The sequence below is a fragment of the Petromyzon marinus genome, chromosome 22, assembly GCF_048934315.1.
Source record: "Petromyzon marinus isolate PM22_M1 ecotype Great Lakes invasive population chromosome 22, UKy_Petmar_22M1.pri1.0, whole genome shotgun sequence".
In the NCBI taxonomy this organism is placed as follows: domain Eukaryota; kingdom Metazoa; phylum Chordata; class Hyperoartia; order Petromyzontiformes; family Petromyzontidae; genus Petromyzon; species Petromyzon marinus.
The window spans coordinates 5,501,799-5,527,294 of record NC_133688.1 but is presented as its reverse complement, the minus strand read 5'-3'; positions in this window follow the sequence as shown (position 1 = coordinate 5,527,294).

Below are 25,496 nucleotides of genomic sequence, written 5' to 3'. Positions count from 1 at the left end.
ATTGAATTGCGGTTTTGGGAAGGCGCCTGAAATCTAGGCGGGGGTTGGTGGATCACCACACACAAGATGAGTGGATGAGTTGGTGAGTGACCCCACCCTACCTGGCCATTATATACTCATTCTACCGGGCAATTATGAACCCAACCTTTCATTATCACCAGCACCAATAATAATAATCATCATCATCACCAGCACCAATCATCATCACCAGCACCAATAATCATCACCAGCACCAGCACGAACCATTATCATCATAACCAGCACCAATAATCATCATCATGGCCAGCACCAATCATCATCATCATCCCCAGCACCAGGACCAATCATCATCATCACCATGACCAGCACGAACCATCATCATCATGACCAGCACAAATAATCATCATCACCAGCACCAATCATGATCATCTTCACCAGCACGAATCATCATCATCATCATAACCAGCACCAGCACTCATCATCATGCTCATCACCAGCACCAATCATCATCACCAGCAACAATCATCATCTTCATTACCAATCATCATCACCAGCACCAATCATCATCACCAGCATCACCAATAATCATCATTGTCATCACCAATCATCAGTCGTCATCACCAGCACCAATCATCATCATTATCACCAGCACCAGCACGAATCAGCGTTATGACCGGCACCAGCACCAATCATCATCATCACCAGCAGCAATCATCATCACCAGCACCAATCATCATTATCATCAACAGCACCAATTATAAATCATCATCACCAACCACCCACCACCACCCAACACCACCCACCACCACTCACCTCCACCATCCACCACTCACCACCAACCACCACCACCACCCACTACCCACCAACCACTAGCCACCACCCACCACCACCCACCACCAACTACGAGCCACGACAACCCACTACCAACCACGCACCTCCACCACCACCCGCCACCCACCACCCACCACCACTAACCACCACCCACGACCACCCACCACCCACCACTACCCACCACCATCCACCACCACCTAGCACCACGCACCACCCAGCACCACCCACCACCACGCATCACCACCCACCACCCACCATCACCCACCACCCACCATCACCCACCACCGATCTCCACCAACCACCCACCGCCCACCACCACCAAACCACCAACCACCCACATCCACCAACCACCCACCACCACCCACTACCACCTCCACCACCCACCAACCACCACAACCACCCACCAACCACTACCATCCACCAACCACCACCCACAAACCACCACCACCACCACCCTCCAACCACCTCCATCACCCACCAACCACCACCACCACCCACCAACCACTACCATCCACCAACCACCACCCACAAACCACCACCCACAAACCACCACCCACCAACCACCATAACCACCACTACCCACAAACACCCACCAACTACCACCTACCACCAACCACCACCACCCACCACCACCACCCACCAACCACTACCATCCACCAACACCACCCACAAACCACCACCCACAAACCACCACCCACCAACCACCATAACCACCACTACCCACAAACACCCACCAACTACCACCTACCACCAACCACCACCACCCACCAAACACTACCACCACCACCACCACCACCCACCAACCACCACCACCCACCACCACCCATCCCAACCCACCAACCACCACCACCCACCACCACCCACCACCACCCATCCCCACCACCACCCACCCCCACCCACCACCCACAACCAATCACCACCAACCACCACCATCCACAACCAACGACCAACTCATCCAACCACAACAACCAGCAACTACAACCACCACCAACCACAACCACCACCTCCCCTCATCATCACATAATCATCATCCATCATCATCATCATCCATCATCATCGCCACCCAACATCATCGTCACACATCACCACCCATCATGACCAGCATCCTTCATCACAACCACCCATCACCTATCATCACCACCACCACAGACCCATCATCACCACCACCCATCATGATCAATCACCCAATATCACCAACCACCACCACCAACCACCACCACCACCCACAACCACTCACCCACAACCACCCACCCACCACCACCCTCCAACCACCACCACCCACCACCACCCCCAAGCAACCACAACCGCCACCCAAGAACCACCAATCACCACTAATCGCTAAATACCACAAATTACCAATCACCGTTAATCACCAATCACAACCAATAACCACCAACCGCCAAACACCAATCACCACCAATCACTGTTAATCACCAATCACCACCAAACAACACCAATCTCCAAACACCAATAACAAACATTCACCACGAATCACCAATCAAAAACAATCACCAATCACCACCACTCATCATGAATCACCAATCACCATCAATCACCACCAATCACCATGAATCACCAATCACCATCAATCACCACCAAACACCATCCATAACCACCAATCTCCAATCACCTTTCACCACCAATCACCAATCACCACCAATCACAAATCACCACCAATCACCAATCATCACCAATCACCACCAATCACAACAATCACCAATCACCACTAATCACCACCAATCTCCAATCACCACCAATCTCCAATCACCACCAATCTCCAATCACCACCAATCACCACCAATCATCATCATCACCCATCATCACCACCCATCATGATCACCACCCTTCATCACTACCTCCCTTCATCACTTCCAACTATCAAAACCACCACCAATCAACCATCATTATCACCATGACCAATCATCAGCACCACCCATCATCACTTTTACCTATCATAACCACCACCCATAAACCATGATCATCACCATGACTAATCATCACCACCACCCATTATCACGGACCACCATCATCATCATTGCCACCAACCACCCAACATCACCATCACCCATCATTATCCTCACCACAAATCAGCATCATCACCCATCATAATCACCACCCATCGTGATCACCACCTTACATCATTAACACCAATTATCAGCATGAACACCCACCATCATCACCAACCATCATTATCACCATCTATCACAATCATCACCACCGATCATCATCAACCACCTATCAACACCACCACCACCGACCATCATCAACACACATCATCACCCATCAACCATCATCATCAACAGCCATCAGCACCCATCATAATCACCACCCATCGTCATCTATAACCATCATCACCACCCACCATCATCAACCACCACCACCCATCATCATCACCCATCATCATCACCACCCACGGCCACCACCCGCACTGCACCACGTGGTGCGGCAGCTGTGCGCGTGGGGGCGGAGCCTCGCGGAAGTGACGTCATTTCTGGTACGTCATAGCCACGCCTCCACCGCCAGTCGAGAGGAATGCGCACGAGGGAGCAGCTGCAGACGACGTTGGAGAGCGAATCCTCAACGAGGTGAGCGTCCCTGTTGACTATGAGTGTTGTTTATCTTTATTTTACATTTTGACCGCAAATTAAAGCCTCATTATTGTTGATATGTTGGTATTTTTATTTTCTGCAATCAAATTAGGACTGCTAGATAGGTTACTTGGCATGCCCTGATATGTTGCTTTTACTGTCACTGTTTAGACATAAGCGAGTCAGCATTTTAAAATTAATAACTAACTTGTTTAAATCTCAGAGTATGAATAACATGTCTACAATTATTGTTTTCTGATTGCTGGCACAATTGTGCCCTACATTTTATGTATTGAATGTTATTCAACATTGGGGAGGAGTCTGCCTTCTTGTTCAGACCCCAGCTGCTGCCATAGTTGTCTCTAATCTGTGTTGTCACAGCCACATGGGTGGTGTCTCTGACATCACGTGACCCACGACGTCATGCTCGGTTTATAACAAATAATTTAAGTAAGGTCATATGACCCTCATGACCTACAAGGCATAGGGGGGGGGGGGGGTGTTTATCAAGAATTCGATTAATGCAAATGGGCTGTACATTAACATGCATGTGTGGATTAAATATCATTAAGTTTGGCGATTATGTTTAATGTAATAGGCTGGTGGAATAAACATGTTTGTGTGGATCGATGAGTGAGTGATCAGAAGCACGTATGAGTGGCAAACAAGTGCGGGCGTTGGCTTGAAAGCAACAGGCATGGAAGTGATGGGATTGGTACAGTGAGTGGCCAAATATGTAATATTTTAGAGGATGAGTGATTCAAATTGTTGCTAAATCTTAGCGTTGTTCCAAACTCCACAGGCCATCCAACTTCACGCAGAATCTACTCTTTCCCAACAACATGGATAGCCATATCAAGTGGGCTGAGATTGTGGATGACTATGAGGGTAAGTCCCAGATACCTGCATCACGTGGCTTATATACAGAGAAGGAGGCTCCTTTATCAATTACTTTGAGAAGACATGGCTTGGTTGTGATGGGAAGACGTAATGATCGAGTGTTCCAGAAACGATGGGTTTATATCTGAATTTCAGCCATTTTTGTTTAAACTGGGGTCTCAAGCTTATGGAATTAATGGTCTCAGCATGCCCACAAAAACATGACTTGTAAAGTTTTACTGCCATGTGATGAATATTTCTCAATAGCAGCTCCTGTTGTGTGGAAAGAGCTAATTACAGGGATCTTAAAATTCGTTCTGTGAAACTCCATGTTCTTCGTTCTCTAATTCATTACTCGTCCTTTGAATTACCTGTCTGCTCTTCGCAGGCCGGGAATCGTCGCGCCAGTCGACCACCTGGGGTGACATTATGGATAAAGTGGACCCTTTCCCAGGCCAAGGTTACAAGCATCGCTCCCCAAAGGTGTGTATGGGGTCTGTGGGGGTCAAATACACATTATCTACAAAACTGGCACACCATCTCTCCACATTACCTTTCTCACCACACCACCACCAATTAAATAGACCATCATATAGCCTTATCATGAATCTATAACATCACAAGACACCATCTCTCTGGAACATTCCTCTGCTTCACCTCTCTGTATATCAAAACCAGCTCCAGACACCATCAGCCAATCTCTCCACCATCCCACTCATGCATTGGTCATTTATTACCATTGAGGACGAAATGATATAAATCAGTCACATTAATTACGTCTGCTAGTTCAGTTGATTGGAAGTAGCCATTCCAGTTGCCGACTATGGGCACTGCGTGAAATTTGTCGAGATTATGGGCTACGAGATCTTTATAATGTAACATTCTGTGGAAACTATTGCCAGTGATGATTGTTGCCAACAATTGCTATGAAATATTCCCAGTCGATCACAGACTTAAGTGCATGTATGGGGTGTGTGAGGATATATGAGGATGTAACATGTATTTTGATTATGTAGGGGTTGGGATTATTAAGGGTTAGGGCTACACGTACAATGTGATAAAAGTATTGATGGATAAGGTGTTATGTTATCAGGTGATTTTATATATTCAATCTTGATTTGAAATTTTCTTGACTGTGTATATTCATGCGAGTGTAAAAAGCGAGTTTGAATGAGTGAACGTGGATGTCTGCATCTGTACAAAGATGTGTGAGTATGCATTTGTGTTGGGTTTATGTGCACGTTTATGTTTGCATGCATGTGGGTATTAATTTTTGTTTGCATGTGCATGTCTGAATATTAATGTGGTGATCTTTGCTTGAACAGAGGATAATTGGGGAGTTAAAAGACTTCAGCGGGGTGAAGCGTCTTCAGGAGAAGGACCTTGGGACGCTGAAACGCCTCCTGGTAGAGGAGCGCCTCTTTGAGGTGCAGCGCCTGGCCAGGGAAAAGTGCCGCACAGAGGAGCATTGCTTCAGAGACCATCTCCTCAAGAAGCGACTCGTTATAGTGCAGTGCTTCGCGGAGGAGAAGCGACTTCGTGAGATGAAGCATCTTGAGGAGAAGCGTCTGGAGGAGGATGAGGAGAAGTACCTTGAGGAGGAGCAGTGCCCCGTCAGGACCGCTGCCATCACCACCACTGCCAGCAACGCTGCAACCACCACCACCGCTGCCACCCCCGCCATCACTGCCACCACTGACACGACTGCCACCACCGCCACCGTCACCGTCACCGCCACCACCGCGGCAACCACCACCTCTGCCACCACCACAACTTACTCCACTGCCAGCGCCACCACCACTGCTGCCACCGCCACCACCGACACCTTTGACGCTACCGCAACCACCTCCACCAACTCCACCACGTCCACCGCCATCATCACCACCGACCGCCCTGCCGCTAACGCCACCACCACTGCCACCACCATGGCAACCACCACCTCTGCCGCTACCAACGCAACCAACACCACCACTACCGCCACCACCACCACCACCGCCACTGACACCACCAGCACTGCCACCTCAGCCAACACCACCACCACCGACACCACTGCCACCACTTCTGCCACCTCCGAGGACGAGGAGGTTGAGGAGGATGAGGAGAGAATTGAGAAAACAGAGAAGGGGGATACGATGGTGGTGGAGGATGAAGATGAAATGGAGGACGAGACAAAGGAGCAGGAGATGGAAGAGGTGCAGGTGGTGGAGGTGGTGATGCAGGGAAAGAAGAGGAAGCGAGGGGGCCTCGCTCGCGTTGCAAGAGCGATCACCTCACTCCTCCGCCGCGTGCTGCTTTGTGGTAGCATGTCAACCACTCAGTAGGGGTGATGGTGGTGGTCGTGGATTGGTGCCAACCATGACCACTATCACCATACTACCCACCCACCCTGTGATACATGCCACACCCACCCACCCCGTGATACATGAAACACACTTACCACACGGTTCCCCAGAGAAACGTTGCCACTGGGACCACAGCTGTTGAAGTGGAGAACGATTGCTACCAAGACACCACGCACACCACACACACACGGGACTAGCCCAAAAGCATAGCCGGCCCCACTCTGGGCCCCTTCCATGCTGGTTTTTATCCAGGCAGTCCTCATGGGATGACCTTGCTATGGTTTCCAGGACATGGAAGGGGCAGAAAAGCCAGGGTGAGAGAGCTGGAGGGGTCTGGATCGGACAATGGATGACACCTGCCACATGGCAAGCCCCAGGGCCACCCTGCAAATAATACGGTTAAATACCATTGTTCTTATTGGTACTATAAACTCTTTGAAATAAACCCATGATGACAAAAAATATATTTGAATTGCTTGCAAGTGCTGCCTGAGTTGGTTAAATGTGCCTTGGCTCAGGTGTGCGGTTTTCCAGCTGTGTGTGGAGGTACAAGGACAAATATAGAATGATCGCCGTTTTGAGAGATGGTCCTTCTTTAGAGCACATACAAATGTCGGTGGGAAAAGATGTTCAGGTGATTCGCCTCCTTCACAACACTGCCACTCTACTCCACTGCCCCACTGATCCACTGCTCCACTGCCCCACTGTCCCACTGTCCCACTGCTCAATTGATCCATTGCCCCTCTGCCCAACTGTCCCTTTGCTCCACTACTCCACTGCCCTACTACCCATTTGGCCCACTGCTCTTCTGCTCCGCTGTCCCACTGCCCATCTGCTCAATTGCCCTACTGCTCAACTACTCCAATGCTCCACTGCCCTTCTACTCCACTGCCCCTCTACCTCCCTGCTCCACTGCCCATCTGTTCCCCTTCTGTAACAGCAGTTGAAACAAACGTTTGAGTTTCTTAACCCCCCCTGCCTCTGTCCACCAATCAGTAGAAATGGGTAAGCCACAATCGAGCAGCAAGGTGCATGTGGTGTGTTAAAGTGTGGGTACTCCATCTTCTAAAATATCTGCTCAGTGTGGAAGAGTAGAACAAAACATCGTGTAAAGGGGCTCTCTAGAACTCGGTCTTGTATAAATTATTCCTGCAACCAGAGGTATGATAAAGCAATTGCGAAATTGGGTCAACACTCCACAATTCAAATTGTTTTGGCAGAGTATTCAAAGAATGCTGCTGCTCACGATACAGGTTGCTACTTATGTATTTAACATGGGGGGTGTTTAGAGGCGGCCCAGTGACCGAGAGGTCAGAGCACTGAAGTGGGACCACGGAGTAACTGGGTCTGAATCCAGGCACCCGCCTGTGATCAAAGTGGGTTGTCAAGTCTAGCGAGTTCATGATCTCAGCCTGGTCGTCAATGACTGCGAAACATAAACCATCACATGGCAGTAATGTGGTTCTCTACTTAATTTGCGTGAGGAGGCCCTCGTAAAACCATGTTTTTACAAGAAGGTCTGCATTGTGCACATAGAATCGCCCCTTGGATACGGAGAATCGGAGCGACCGCCCAGGTCCGCGGGCATTGGGGGGGCCCTGCGCTTCAATGTCACGGGGGTGTCAGATGTAATACTTGCGGTGGAATTTGAACGCGTCGGAGGCCCACATGCTGGGATTTTCCCCTGGCCTAGCACCCTTATGGACGGTCCTGTGTGTACATTGTTCAAAGTCTCGCACAGGCTTTTGCCAAACTCAATTATGGCAATAATAATAAAACGAATTACAGGACTGTGAAGGACATGGCATGTGAGCCCTGTAGCTCTCCCAAGTGCTTGTGGGTTGAACCGCGTGTTGTTCAGCAGGAATTCAGTGTTTTTGAAGAGAGGTGAGACAGTGAGACCCAGGTTAGTGTGGGTAGAGTGGTGAGTGTGACAGTAAGACAGACCCAAGTGAGTGAGTGTAGGAAGACAAATGAGTGAGAGAGTGAAACAGACTCTGGTGAGTGTGTGTGGGTAGAGGTGAGTGTGACATTGAGACAAACCAATGTAAGTGTCTGTGGAATGTGGTGTTAAAGTAAGACAAACCCAGGTGAGTGTGGTAGAGAGGTGAGTGTAACAGTGAGACAGACCCAGGTGGGTGAGTGTGACTAGTGATGTGAGTGTGACAGTGAGACAGACCTACGTCAGTGCGTGTGGATGAGGTGAGTATGACAGTGAGACAGACCCAGATGAGTGAGTGTACGAATAGAGGTGAGTGTGACAGTGAGACAGACCAAGGTGAGCCCGGTTGTCCTTGACAGCACAAAGAAGTAAGAACATTGTTACGACCAACGTTACAGGAGGGAGGATCCTGCTCTTTATTACGTGGATGAGAGGGCACTTGAAATGTACTCAGAAGTAGCTCCGTGATTACAGCTTCAGTGGGCCATTCTCTAACACAAGGCTTGCAATCTTCTGCTCGAGACACGAATGATTCGTTGTTTCCACGGCAGGATGGCAACATCCAACCGAGGTTAAGATTTGGGTAAAATTAGAAAATGCAGGTTTACTAATAAAATACGTTGCAGTTTGGTTACCAAAGCAGTGGGTTGTCGGCATGTAGCATGGAGGTAGGGTAGATGTGAAGTTTAACGTCATTGAGTAAAAACTCAGAGTGAGTGTACATCTACTGTCGTTATGATCCACGTCTAGCGATACACGCAGAGACACGAGGAGCAGGAGGTACTCTATTTATTATAGCCTTCACAGGGTACAAGGGGTCACTACACTTTCAGTCAAGAGAGCTAACAGACTGCCTGTCTGACACCGCCGAGAAAATGCAGATGGTGACGATGACTCCAGCAGTCCGACGAGATTCCACTCCAAGCAACAGCCCCAAACCTTTGCCCGGGGTCCCCTTTTATCCTCCTAGCGTGGCCTCGCTAGGAGGATAATGGAAATCAAATTATAACATTTTTGACATGTTTTTCTGGATGTTTTTGTTGTTATTCTGCCTCTCACTGTTCAAATAAACCTACCATTAAAATTATATTCTGTTCATTTCTTTGTCAGTGGGCAAATGTACAAAATCAGCAGGGGATCAAATATTTTTTTCCCTCACTGTACTTGATATGTACAGGACCGGACAACATCACCTTAACAAATTCATATGCCACAGATTGCACATTAGATCAGAGCACAATTATTTGTTTTGTCATAGTTCTGAATGTCTCAACTGGGACCAAAAAAGTTAAACAAAGTTAATGTAATAAACAGTGCTTGTTAATATTTGTCTGTTGTTTAAAATAAATAAGTTTCTGTTCCCAAAACTTATTTTCAATAAATTGTACCATAGATGTACACTTGAATAGTGTGCTGATCTTTAAAGGTGTATTGAATATTTTTTTACATACTGCGACTCATAATCCTGCTGTTATGGAGTGACTCATACAGCCAGCTATGGCTGCAAAGTTTGGTCGTACATGTTATGTATATATCGTTAATTGTTAAATTTGAATCACAGTTCCTATGATCACTGTTACATTGTTTTTATAGCTTTATTTTGGTGATTTTGAAAACGTTTTGGTTTAGCCATGTTTGTTTTTTGTAGTACAGAGTTAGCCTGATAACTTTAATCTAAATTGTCTTATGATTGTTATTATTCGACTTGCATCCCACCGGGATTTTTGCACACAGTGTTGATATACGGTGCTTTTCTGGAAGACTTTGCTGTCTTTTCCTGGATTTTTCTGTTGCGTGTAGTCGCTTTAAGATATTCCTTGATCATGTTTTTGTTTGTTGCGGTTGCACTCGAGTCAAGAGCAACATAGCTCACAGGGTTATACCAAATAAATGAATCTGAAAAACTTAAATGAATTTCTGCTTGCATGTCTGTATATTCATGTGATTATCTTTGCTTGAACAGAGGATAATTGGGGAGTTGAAGGATCTCAGCGGGGTGAAGCATCTCCAGGAGGAGAAGGACCATGCGACAGAGAAACGCCACATGGTAGAGGAGCACCTCTTTGAGGTGCAGCGCCTTGCCAGGGTGAAGCGCCGCACAGAGGAGAACTGCTTCAGAGACTATTTCCTCAAGAAGCGCCTCGTTAAAGTGAAGTGCTTCACGGAAGAGAAGCGTCTGGTGGAGGAGAAGTGTCTCGCCAACTTGAAGAGCGTCGAGGAGGAGAAGCGCCTCATGGAGGAAGAGCGGTACCTCGCCAGGACTACTACCATCACCACCACCAACGCTGCCACCTCCGCCCCACCACCGCTGGCGCCACCGCCATTACCGCTGCCGCCACCGCCACCTCCGCTGCCACCATCACCACCATTGCCACCGCCACCACGGCCATCACCTCCAGCACCTCCGCTGCCACCACCGATGCCACCGACGCCACCTCGGAGGTTGAGGAGCATGAAGAGAGAATGGAGAAAACAGAAGAGGGGGAGAAGATGGTGGTGGAGGATTAAGAGGAGGTGGAGGAGGATGAGACAAAGGAGGAGATGGAGGTGGTGATGCAGGGAATGAAGAGGAAGCAAGAGGGCCTCGCTCGTGAGGCGAGAGCGGTCACCTCACTCCTCCGCCGCATGCTGCTTTGTGGTGGCATGTCCACCACTCAGTAGGGGTGATGGAGGTCGTGGATCGGTGCCTACCATGACCACTATCACGATACTATCCACCCACCCCGTGATACATGCCACACCCACACACACACCACATGGGTCCCCGGAGAGACCGCGCCACTGGAACCACAGCTGTGGAATGAAGCTGAGCAGCAGATGCCAGGACTACAGTGGAGAACGATTGCTACGAAGACACCGCACACCACACACAAACGGGACTAGCCCAAAAGCATAGCCGGTCCCACCCTGGGCCCCTTCCATGCTGGTTTTCATCCAGGCAGTCCTCATAGGATGACCTTGCCATGGTTTCCAGGACATGGAAGGGGCAGCTGACCCAGGGTGAGAGAGCTGGAGGGGTCTGGTATGGACAATGGACGACACCTGCCACGTGGCAAGCCCCAGGGCCACCCTGTAAAGAAAAAGGTTCAATACCATTCTGTTAAATTTCGATTTAAAGCTATCTTGGCTGCAAGGATTCATCTTCTTTGGTTCTTTCGGTAAAGTAGCGTAGAATGAGAATAAAATAATACATTGATCAAATAAAATAACACAATAAAATTCTCACGACGTTTCGGCCACAACACAAGCGGCCTTCATCAGGTGAAGGGACGAGACTGTCTGGAGGAAAGCGCTGGAGTGAACACAGCCAAGCTCAGACCGCGACCTTTAAGCTGTGTGAGAAGAAACAGAGCGCCTTGACAAACGAATTAGCATAAAATTTAGCATTGAAATATCTGAGTGATTAGCTTGTGACTGGTCACAGAAATGGCTATGTTAAAGTCAAAGCCTACACATCCACAGAGGCACCTAGTACAAATCAATCAGGATAATTTAGCATTGAAATTGCTGAGTGATTAGCTTGTGTCTGGTCACAGAAATGGCTATGTTAAAGTCAAAGCTTGCAAGCAGAAATATCCCTGTGAAACTCGCACAGACAGACACACACACACGCAGATGCGCACACAAACAGGCACACAGGCGCACACAGACACTACTGCTACTAACTACTACTCAGTACTACCACTGCTGCTACCACTAAGCGTAAAACATTCCCATCGTGATTGTGACTCTGACTGGCCGTTGCGGCGCTGCTGCTGCTGCTTCTTAGATACCCCAGGAGCAGCTCCAATGCCGCTTCGAGGTGCGAGAGAAGATTGGCGAGGGAGGGCAGGGAGTGGTGCTGCGGTGCGTGGACCACAATATGGGATTCCTGGTGGCTGTCAAGATGCTGGCACTGCCCATCCAGTAGGTTGGGGCAGGGGTGATGGGGTTGGTGGTGGTGGTGGTGTGGGTGGGTGCTGGTGGTCTTAACACAGCGGCCATGGTCATAATTATAAATGAATACAATAATAGATAATAAATGCAAGTAAATACAACATGGTTACAAAATAATGAGTATAATAGTAAACAACAATGATAATAACCTCTGCAAAACTATCTCTAACTATAAACTGAAACTATCTCACTAAAAAATTAACCGTCGTAAAACTACTATGAACTAGAGACCCACAGAGACCCACAGACTTGCTGTGTGCACACAGCCCTACCAAAATGGAGATGCAGAGGATGGAGTTGAAGGTGATCACGGAGCTGCAGGGGGAGGGCAGTGCTGAGCTGCACGGCGTCATCCGCGTCCTGCACTCGTTCCACTTCCGCGGACACAACTGTCTCGTGCTGGAGCTGTTGAAGTACGCATCATCACCATTGTTATTATTGTCATCATTATCATCATTATCACCATCGTCATCATTATCGTCATTATCACTATCGTCATTAAAATTGATTAACACAGAAGTGTTGTGTTCTTTCGTGACATTTATGCATAAGAACTGTATTCTGTGCTGAGATCTGAACTTGGAGACCTGGCTGAACACACTACCACATACTCAGTAAATGTTAAAGCGGGAATAATTGTATTATACTGATCGATAGTACAAAGTTAAACAACACAGCCGAGTTTAATCTGACATGCTCAAGTACCTGCATAACTGCATATGATTAATTGCATTATCCCGATTGAAAACCGACCCTCGTCAACGAGGCGGGGCCTAATTATCATAACGGCTCGCAGTAGCATAATCACACATACACTAGCATAAATTAATACGATTATCTCTCGCATTCGCATAGTTTATGCGCATAAATTACAGCATATTAACATTTTTTCGGATAATTATGCAAATTTCAAATTTGATTAAATTTTTATTATTTTCATCATATTTTCATAACCTACATATACAAGAGACCGCAACCTCACCCCAACCGTGACGCGTGTCGGAGAGCCCTCATGTCGTTGTTGTTGACTCCGTAGTACAGGTTTTGTTTGGGTTAGATCGCGTGAATATATAAATGTTGTGTTGTTATACCTCGCCACCACCCGACACGGCCATCACCACACAGAGACCCATAGACATCGTCACCACACAGAGACCCACAGACTCACCACACTGTCAACCACAGACTCAGCCCCTTTACCGTATTCACCTGATTAAGAGACTCAGTTTTTTATGTTCTTGTTACAACAAAGTATGGTTTGCGTCCTATAATCCGGTAGTAGGATAGATCGGATTGATTTAACTCACCCGTTTTGGGGTGCGTCTTACTTTACCCACTAAGCTATTCATTGTTGTTATGTTTGTGTTATATTTTAAATACAAAATGTTTACATTTGTGGGACCTCTTTGGCCAAGAATTACAATTACAGAATAAGGGATATGGTGTTACCACCTCGTGGAAATAGAAAAACTTCATCAGCAAAAAAGGAAAAGGAGGAGGGAGACACAGGGAGGAGGGAGACGGGGGAAGGAGGGAAACACGGGGAGCAGGAAGGAGACCGGGGGAGGAGGGAGACACAGGGAGGTGGAGGGAGACAGGGGGAGGAGGAGGAGGAGGAGGGGGAGGGAAATGAGGGGGAGGAAGAGAAGGAGGTGCTGCAGCTGCTGACCTTCTTGACAGCGAATCTGATCGCCGGTTTCATGGCTCACCTAGCGACACAGACGGAGTGGCTGCAGTTGCAGGAGCAGCTGCAGTAGGTGCAGAAGGTTCAGCAGCTGCAGGAGGTTCAGCCAGCACAGCTGGTGCAGGAGGTGGTCAACTGCCTGGCAGACCTGTTCCTCGTGCGGTTCAGAGACTCCGTTCTGGACTTGGTGAGCCACACGGAGGAGCGGGTGGTGCACCGAGGGCTCCTCCGGCTGCTCGTGGACGTGGCCTGGGAGGTCCTCCGCGATGGCTCCGCGAGCTGGGGCCGCGTGGTGGTCCTGGTGGTGCTCTGCTCGCTCCTCCCTCGCGAAGAGGCTGGTGGACTGCTTACGTCTGAGCGACGCGGAGAAGACGGTGGCCGTGACGGACGCGGTGGCCGCCCTGCTGGTGAACGCGTGCGGGGCCTGGCTCGTTGAGCAGGGAGGCTGGGAGGGCTTCAGGCGAGAATTCGGGCTGGGGTCGCCCACCTAGGAGAGCGGCCGCGGATGCCGAGCTCCGACGATTGGCGACGGTGGAGACAAAAAGAGAGGAGAGAGCGAGAACGTCGCAGTTGGGAAAAGAAGAAACAATCCGTACGGAGGAGACGGCGCGACCTCACCCTCACCCCAACCGCGACGTGCGTCGGAGAGCCCTCATGTCGTTGTTGTTGACTCCGTAGTACAGGTCTTGTTTGGGTTAGATCTCGTGAATCTCATAATGTTGTGTTGTTAAACCCGCCACCACCCGACACGGCCATCATCACACAGAGACCCAGAGAGATCGTCACCACACAAAGACCCACAGACTCACCACACTGATACAACAAAGTTTGGTTTGCATCCTATAATCCGGTAATAGGAGAGATCGGATTTATTAAGCTCACCCGTTTTGGGGTGCGTCTTACTTTACCCACTAAGCCATTCATCATTGTTGTTATGTTTGTGTTATATTTTAAATACAACACGTTTACGTTTATGGGACCTCTTTGGCCCAGAATTAAAAAGACAGAATAAGGACACACTGCAAGCCTCGCAGAGTGCTCTGCTACTGTGGAAGAGGCGTGTGGTAGCATTCCACCTGCCACGGCCCCTGGGGGAGGTGTTGTATCTAGGCCCCTTTTCCATCTTAATATTAACAAGTAATTTTTCAATACATATAGATACATATTTCTATTGTTTCTTTTAATTTTAATAATGAATAAAAACACCAAACCAGGCCTCAGCATGGCATGTGGGGGTCATATTTACCTTGACCCACTAACACGATTTTGACGTTCAGAGCCCTCCCAGGGTCAGAGGGAGCAGATAGAGAGCAGAGCGCAGTGGATTGCAAAGGGCTGACGTAAACACAAAGCCAGGGTCACTGGGAGGTTGCGTTAGCCTAGATCTAGTTAAGTCAAAAAAGCTAATTGGTGCTGCATTACTATTAAAGCAACTTAAAGTCGGAATTTAACGACAGGGTAGGCTAAAGTTATTGATCTTCACACCCACTTCAATTGAACCTTGCCACAAGCTACGTCAATGTAACCATCACCCGTCTATTAATTTAATATGAAATGTATTTCCATATTTTAATAATGTCTATACGACTTGACCCGAAGCCTATAACAGTCAGGTTTTCCTAAGTCAACATAAATGCTCTAGCCTCCACCCATACGCAAATAATAAGCAGGGTTAAAGTAAGAGTAGAGAGGAAAAGAAATGCAAGCCGACAGCAAAACTGCAACGTAAGCAAAGGGCGATGTTAAACCCAGGGTCGGAGAGAAAGGGAAATCCCGGCCGTCTTTGTATCCCTGCAGCGCGGGGTAGGAGTGTGTATACGCTTGGGGAAACACGAGTCAAACACCACAACGAGAAGCTGACTCAGACCTTGGATTAATACAGAATCATAACTATGGAACTCTGATGAAATGAAATGTTAACTTAAAACTTTTTAACCATTTCTTTGTGCGTCGGTGAAAGTCGGAGGGAATATCACCCCTCCCTCCAGGTTGTGCACCCAGACAGAGAGGCGCCTTCGAGACAATTTATAACATTTGATTGTTTTACTTGTGGGTTTTATGGTAGGAGTATGACAACGGAATATACCGTGGGTGATCTACACAAGGACACACACTGACACATGTACGGACACACACACACGGACGCAGATACATACGGACAAATCCTTACACAGCAAAAATCGAAAGAAACCTCGCCTTGTGGGCAGGATCCGAGTGAAGGGATTTTTGGGCATAAAAAGAGGATCCTGAGCATTGAAACCTCAGTTCGACTTGGGGGGGGGGGGGTCGGCTCACCAGAGTTCGACCGGGGGGTCGACTCTCGGGAGACATTTCGACTCGGAGGAGCAACTCGGAAAAGTTCGACCCGGGGGGGTCGGCTCACCAGAATTCGACCGGGGGGGGTCGACTCTCGGGAGACAGTTCGACTCGGAGGGGTCGGAACTCGGGGAGTTCTACCAGGGGGGTCGGAACTCGGGGAGTTCGAATCGGAGGAGGTCGGAACGCGGGGAGTTCGACCAGTGGGCCGGCTCAGGAGCAGTTCCAATCGGGAACGAGAGCAACAGGTCGCCAGCCGGCGAGCTGCAGAGCAGGGGGCGGCGAGCAGAAGCCAAAGTGGCCCCGTCGCTACCCACTGACGTTGGCAAGACTCGCAAGGTAGTGAGGCGTCACCTAGTGTGATTTCCAAGAGCTGAAAGACAGAGTATTGCTGAAAGATTATTCTACATTGAGTCCAGCTGCAGAGCGACCGACGCACCAAGCAAGAGCTTCTGCAAACCAGAGCAAGAGCACGTGCGACTTGAGTCATCCAGCAGTGGAGAAAAACCTGCTTTCAGCAAACCAGCAACGAGCACGTTCGAGTTCTCCACCCAGAGAGAGGGAGCGTGCCGATGTAGCTCATCCAACAGCGGAGAGAAACTGCTGTCAGCGATCCAGCACGAGCGTGATCGCGCAGCTCATCCAGCAGTGGAGAGAGGTGTCCACTGAGCAGAACTGAGAGCGATCAAGCAACTCTCCCCCGTGGACAGAGGCTGGCTGCTGCGTGGAGGAGGGCGGCGATTCGTATGATGCACTCCCACACACCTCACCGCTCTAAAGGGAGCGAGGCTACTTCTCCTACAAGCGATGCCAACTTCAGCATATGGCAATGCAAATAATTAATTCCAAACACTGACTATTCAAAACAATTCATATCACTCAAACATACACAGGTCCTTAACCAGAAGCGAACACTCAAGTCCGTGAACCATCTGGCTGTGGAAGCATCGATCGTGTGATAACAGTCCGTCATTTATAAGTATATTCATAATTTCCCTCTTTAATATTTTGTTTTGGACTGTACTTCTAATCGCATAAGTTACCAACCGATCCATCAATACGAATTAACCCTTGGCACCTTCGCCACGGAGCTACGGTCCCGGGGAGGAATCGTGCTAAACCGATTTTCTGATCATACATTCTTATTCACGAATTAATTAATTAATCTCCCGTGAGATAACACGTTCCGCCGCATACGCTCACACTAAGCCATTTCGGTAATCTTATAGTCTGTCCGGTGGATCTGTTGTTACATTTATGCTTTTGGAAATAATAACTGTTTGATTGTCTTTTTATATGAATACCGTTGCATGTTAATCAGTCGCCTGTGATAATGTGCTGACCATTTCAAGCATAATGATCGTTCATATTATAATGTATAAGCTTTTGTGTAACATAGCATTTGCATGTTCTGACTCTCTCTCTCACTAACAGCAATCGCTTTATGCGGGGTCCATGTGTTATCAAAGTGAAATCGTACAGTCGTTGATGATACTGTCTTGATACCGTGTGGATACCGTGTTGAAGTTCCGAGATTGAGAGTCACATACATATTATAGTTAAGGTTTAATTAGAAAATAAATTGAATAATACAGAAGTGGTCGTGTGATTCTTTCCTGAAGTTTTTGCATAAGATCTGTATCCTGCGACGAGATATGAACTCGGGAACCTAAACTATAAACACACCAATCCACACTCATTAAACTAATGCGAACGATGTGAACATGGGACCTAAAATATGAACACTCGGGGAGTGGTAAAGCGAGAATCATTGTATTATGCTGATCAATAATACGAAGTTAGACAACGAGGCCGAATTGACACTAGCGTAACGGCACACGATTGATTGCGTTATCCTGATTGATAACCCCACCTCGTCAACGAGACGGGGCCTGATTATCATAAAGGCTATCATTAACACAACCACACCCACTCGTATAAATTAATACGATTACCTCTCTAATTAGCATAGTTACACGCATAAGTACACAAATTAGCATAATTTCGGATTAATTATGCAAATTTCGAATTTCATTTAATTTTAATTATTTTTCATCAATTTTCACACACCCACATATACAACAAATTGGGGGCTCGTATCCGGGATCTCTCGCAGACAGTTTATGCTTAAATTAAGGAACGAATCACTGTTGTATTAATCAAGGTATTGTGAACTAACATTGCCCTGTGACTGTAAACGGTGTAAACAAACAAAAAAACGCACTCTGAAGGAAAATACCAGAGTAGCAGTGGATAACAAAGACAGTGGGGGTAAGATTATTTGCTCGAGTTGAACCAACACATCCTGTGATACGAATGTTTTTATATGTACTCTGAAGTGGAATTCCAGAGTAACTCACGCCACACATAAGAGACTAGAGTTAAGATACACTCTTAGGTCTATTAACTACACTACGTAATAGAGATGGCACATGACCCGCAACGTTCTGAGGGTGACATCCCAACGCATAACACTGATACAGAATGGACCTCCGAGGAGGAGATAGAATCTATGGAAAAACAATATCGTGAATTTGTGTTAAAACGTACTGGACGGACTGCTAGACAGCAGACAGAGCAGAGAGACGTATGGGAGGGGAGACATATAGAAGATGTTAAGGCACATAGGAGGAAACTACTTAAGGATGTGATGAAATGTAGCAAAGCCAAACGTGACGTAAAAATTGCAGAAATAGCAAGGTTAGACTCGTATCTCCTCACACAGACATACAGAGAAAGATTATGGACTGGGGAAAAATTTGACAGGGAAAGGAAGGAGAAACTGTCCCTAATAGAGGAGGTTGAGCGTCTGCACGCCCTCGTGAGAGAAAAAGAGTCGGTGCTGAATGCACCAGCGAAACCCCCAGATGTTGATACACATAACACATACGGGAGTAACAGTTTACCACACTCCGAGCCACGCGGACGTAAACCAGAGACAGGTCACACAGGAGGTGTGGCTACCAATCAAAGTGGTTTTGACAGAGATTCCCCCTCGCGACTCGAGAGAGGGGACGGAGAGATACGGATGAAAATAGGAAAACATAGGACTGACAACTTCGAGGGTAGAGAGGAAAAAAATATTAACACTAAGTCAGCAGGATATTCTGTACTGATCGAGCAAAAAAGGGCGGAACTGGGGCAAGACGAGCGACATGACAGAGACAGCTCATTTGGTAGACACATTCCACGCAAGCACGACCGACGTGGAACCTATGGCAGAGATTACTTTCCAGAAAGACGCACATCACACAAGCATGAGCCATGGGATAAGCAGGAGTCACCGAGCAAAGTTGACTCACGTTACAGGTGCAAAAGGCACTACAAAAGTTATGTTAAGCAGCGCCACCGTGATGGTGACAGCTCGAGTGAGCACTCCTCAGGAACAGACGCCTCTGACGATGATCAACTGTCCGAATACTCATTCAGTAGTAAAACTCTGAAATTGATGGACAAGGCTCTCGTCAGAATTCCCTACTTTGATCCACACGATAGGAACAGAGACATACACGCTCACATCGCAACGGTAGAAGCAGAAGCAGTGATCAGGGGTTTGAGGAAAACGAATGAGAAAGCCAGTTTACTGAGACGAAGCTTGCACGAGCAGTCTATACCATGGGTAAAGTCGCTTTCATACAAGGTTCGGAACGATTTCAAAAAGCTGAGCCTGGCAGTGAGCCGGAAGTTTGGAGAATATTTAACATGGTCTGAGGGATTTAATGCTGCAAAATCTATGACCCAGTGCGCAGACGAGGATCCGCGAGATTACCTCCTACGGTTTAAAAGAGCGTACTACGCGGGTGATGTGGATCAGTATCACGAAGGTGACAAAAGGTTCAAAGTTATGTTTTTCGGGTCTTTGAGTCCAGAGATTACAGAAATTGTGGGAATGGTATTGAATCCAGAAACAGCCTCCTTACACCATATAGAGGATAAGGCGCACAGAGCTTGGCTGTACAGAGCTAAAGACAATAGTTCTACGACACCCAGAGAGAGGGATGATGTAACCAGCGTTTCAGAGGGAAATAAAAATCACGTGAGCAGAAACACAGCACCACCAGCGAGGCAATGGCCCGCAGGCTGGGAGCGATCGCAGTGTGCAGAGACGCATATTTGCGAGAATCGCGGTGTGTGTAGACCAAGAGCAGAATCATGCCGGGTCCCAATGCCACGACACACGAGGGATCAAACACAATCGGCCCACTTCCGATCGATTCCCCCACCAGTTTTACCAGGAGAGAGCAGAGGCATGAGGAATAGGGAGACAGGCGTGAGCTTGGCTGAGACACAAAAAATGACACGGGCACGTGATGAATCAATCACATTGGTTGAGAGGGAGCTTTCAGTGAGAGTGGTGTCCGTGGAGCTGCAGGGAAATTATGGACCCGTTAAAAAAATTAAGCAGGCTGCGGTTGACAAGGTAAACCAGGAGGGTCCCAATGATTGGGAAACAATAAATGCGTCGGGCACCAGTTCTGATAATGTGGTGGAGAGCGCAAGTGTTGCTCCCGTAATTGACACACCTATCGAGCAGGGAAACATAACTGCATTAAAGTGTGATCCTACAGGAGATGATAACCAACCGCAGGGAGGGGAAGGAAAACCTGATTGTCTGGTAAATATAAATGCCATCCCTTGTGTCGCGGAAGTGCGTGAGTGTACTGTGGAAGAGGCAGATGAATGCAGACATCAGCCTTTGGATGTTAAATTGTGCTCGGGCACACTAAGGAGGGATGGAGATCAGAGTGTTGAAGTGGAGGAGAAGAATATCCGTGACGGATCGGGAATTGTGTTGAAACACAGCATACTCAAAAGCACGGAATCGAATCGTGACCCAGAATCGAATCGTGGCACGGAATCGAATCGTAGCGCAGAAGGGAATCGTGGCCCAGAGTCAAATCGACTCCCAGAGGCAGCAGATGTGCACAGGGCTGCGGAGAATACAAATGACCCCAACAGTCGAGTACGGAAACTCGTGGTGTATGTTGATCCTGGTTACGCACAGCATAACTTCACGCCACACAATCTCACATGGAAAGGGAGTGATAAAATAAATTACCGATACGAACCAGTGAGCCATGTTCATTAGGCCAAAGCCATCACGACGATGAGCCGGGACGATGATGTGATGATGTTGCATGGAAGGGTCATCGGTAACTCTAAGATACCTGGCCATGAGAGATATGATACACTCGTGACTAAAAGAGTCAGTCAGGTTATCAATGACTTGGTACAAGGTGGCAGAGAGGTAACATGAGAAAGTCAGAGAGACACCGTGGTTCTCGTTAACCTGCACTCCGCCATGGTTAACTTAACAATCCAAGAATTGGGTTTCGCAATCCGAGATCTGTACGAAGAAGAGAATACTCGACAGCAAATTCAATAGTTGATCCAAAGACTTGTTGCATTGCACCAGCGGCAGCATCAGTGATCTTCTCCAAGGACAATTACCTTCATATCTGGTAACTCCAACACTAAAAAAAAATGTGATACCATTAGCATCCCTGGAAACAATCAGTACAACACAGGTACAAATTGACTTTAAAATGGGTACAGCCACACCCATACATGGGGACTCCCAGACCGGACAGGTGGGATTTTTGTTGAATTTCCCACTGGTCAAACCCGAAAATGTATTTCGATTGCGGACAGTATTGAACGTGGGTACATGGAATAACGACATCTCCTATAACATGTAGCCAGTTAAACAATTTCCCCTTGTTTTACCTTCCTTTTAGTATTTCTTTTCTTATTTCAAATGTAATCATAAGTTGTGACGTGCGCGCGTTGTAAGGAAAAATTACTTGAGTAATATTGATGATTCATGATGGAAAAGTGCATAGATTCTTTGTTTTAAAAATGACCCGTGGCCAATTGACCACCGATCATTTTTAAAAGGGCGGAATGTTGTATCTAGGCCCCTTTTCCATCTTAATATTAACAAGTAATTTTTCAATACATATAGATACATATTTCTATTGTTTCTTTTAATTTTAATAATGAATAAAAACACCAAACCAGGCCTCAGCATGGCATGTGGGGGTCATATTTACCTTGACCCACTAACACGATTTTGACGTTCAGAGCCCTCCCAGGGTCAGAGGGAGCAGATAGAGAGCAGAGCGCAGTGGATTGCAAAGGGCTGACGTAAACACAAAGCCAGGGTCACTGGGAGGTTGCGTTAGCCTAGATCTAGTTAAGTCAAAAAAAGCTAATTGGTTCTGCATTACTATTAAAGTAACTTAAAGTCGGAATTTAACGACAGGGTAGGCTAAAGTTATTGATCTTCACACCCACTTCAATTGAACCCTGCCACAAGCTACGTCAATGTAACCATCACCCGTCTATTAATTTAATATGAAATGTATTTCCATATTTTAATAATGTCTATACGACTTGACCCGAAGCCTATAACAATCAGGTTTTCCTAAGTCAACATAAATGCTCTAGCCTCCACCCATACGCAAATAATATGCAGGGTTAAAGTAAGAGTAGAGAGGAAAAGAAATGCAAGCGCACAGCAAAACTGCAACGTAAGCAAAGGGTGATGTTAAACCCAGGGTCGGAGAGAAAGACAAATCCCGACCGTCTTTGTATCCCTGCAGCGCGGGGTAGGAGTGTGTATACGCTTGGGGAAACACGAGTCAAACACAACAACGAGAAGCTGACTCAGACCTTGGATTAATACAGAATCATAACTATGGAACTCTGATGAAATGAAATGTTAACTTAAAACTTTTTAACCATTTCTTTGTGCGTCGGTGAAAGTCGGAGGGAATATCGCCCCTCCCTCAGGTTGTGCACCCAGACAGAGAGGCGCCTTCGAGACAATTTATAACATTTGATTGTTTTACTTGTGGGTTTTATGGTAGGAGTATGACAACGGAATATACCGTGGGTGATCCACACAAGGACACACACTGACACATGTACGGACACACACACGGACGCAGATACATACGGACAAACCCTGACACAGCAAAAATCGAAAGAAACCTCGCCTTGTGGGCAGGATTTTTGGGCATAAAAAGAGGATCCTGAGCATTGAAACCTCAGTTCGACTGGGGGGGGGGGGGGGGGGGGTCGGCTCACCAGAGTTCGACCGGGGGGTCGACTCTCGGGAGACAGTTCGACTCGGAGGAGCAACTCGGAAGAGTTCGACCCGGGGGGGGTCGGCTCACCAGAGTTCGACCGGGGGGGGTCGACTCTCGGGAGACAGTTCGACTCGGAGGGGTCGGAACTCGGGGAGTTCTACCAGGGGGATCGGAACTCGGGGAGTTCGAATCGGAGGAGGTCGGAACGCGGGGAGTTCGACCAGTGGGCCGGCTCAGGAGCAGTTCCAATCGGGAACGAGAGCAAGAGGTCGCCAGCCGGCGAGCTGCAGAGCAGGGGGCGGCGAGCAGAAGCCAAAGTGGCCCCGTCGCTACCCACTGACGTTGGCAAGACTCGCAAGGTAGTGAGGCCTCACCTAGTGTGATTTCCAAGAGCTGAAAGACAGAGTATTGCTGAAAGATTATTCTACATTGAGTCCAGCTGCAGAGCGACCGACGCACCAAGCAAGAGCTTCTGCAAACCAGAGCAAGAGCACGTGCGACTTGAGTCATCCAGCAGTGGAGAAAAACCTGCTTTCAGCAAACCAGCAACGAGCACGTTCGAGTTCTCCACCCAGAGAGAGGGAGCGTGCCAATGCAGCTCATCCAACAGCGGAGAGAAACTGCTGTCAACGAACCAGCACGAGCGTGATCGCGCAGCTCATCCAGCAGTGGAGAGAGGTGTCCACTGAGCAGAACTGAGAGCGATCAAGCAACTCTCCCCCGTGGACAGAGGCTGGCTGCTGCGTGGAGGAGGGCGGCGATTCGTATGATGCACTCCCACACACCTCACCGCTCTAAAGGGAGCGAGGCTACTTCTCCTACAAGCGATGCCAACTTCAGCATATGGCAACGCAAATAATTAATTCCAAACACTGACTATTCAAAACAATTCATATCACTCAAACATACACAGGTCCTTAACCAGAAGCGAACACTCAAGTCCGTGAACCATCTGGCTGTGGAAGCATCGATCGTGTGATAACAGTCCGTCATTTATAAGTATATTCATAATTTCCCTCTTTAATATTTTGTTTTGGACTGTACTTCTAATCGCATAAGTTACCAACCGATCCATCAATACGAATTAACCCTTGGCACCTACGCCACGGAGCTACGCTCCCGGGGAGGAATCGTGCTAAACCGATTTTCTGATCATACATTCTTATTCACTAATTAATTAATTAATCTCCCGTGAGATAACACATTCCGCCGCATACCCTCACACTAAGCCATTTCGATAATCTTATAGTCTGTCCGGTGGATCTGTTGTTACATTCATGCCTTTGGAAATAATAACTGTTTGATTGTCTTTTTTATATGAATACCGTTGCATGTTAATCAGTCGCCTGTGATAATGTGCTGACTATTTCAAGCATAATGATCGTTCATATTATAATGTATAAGCTTTTGTGTAACATAGCATTTGCATATTCTGACTCTCTCTGTCACTAACAGCAATCGCTTTATGCGGGGTCCATGTGTTATCAAAGTGAAATCGTACAGTCGTTGATGATACTGTCTTGATACCTTGTGGATACCGTTTTGAAGTTCCGAGATTGAGAGTCACATACCTATTATAGTTAAGGTTTAATTAGAAAATAAATTGATTAATACAGAAGTGGTCGTGTGATTCTTTCCTGAAGTTTTTGCATAAGATCTGTATCCTGCGACGAGATATGAACTCGGGAACCTAAACTATAAACACACCAATCCACACTCATTAAACTAAAACGAACGATGTGAACATGGGACCTAAAATATGAACACTCGGGGAGTGTTAAAGCGAGAATCATTGTATTATGCTGATCAATAATACGAAGTTAGACAACGAGGCCGAATTGACACTAGCGTAACGGCACACGATTGATTGCGTTATCCTGATTGATAACCCCACCTCGTCAACGA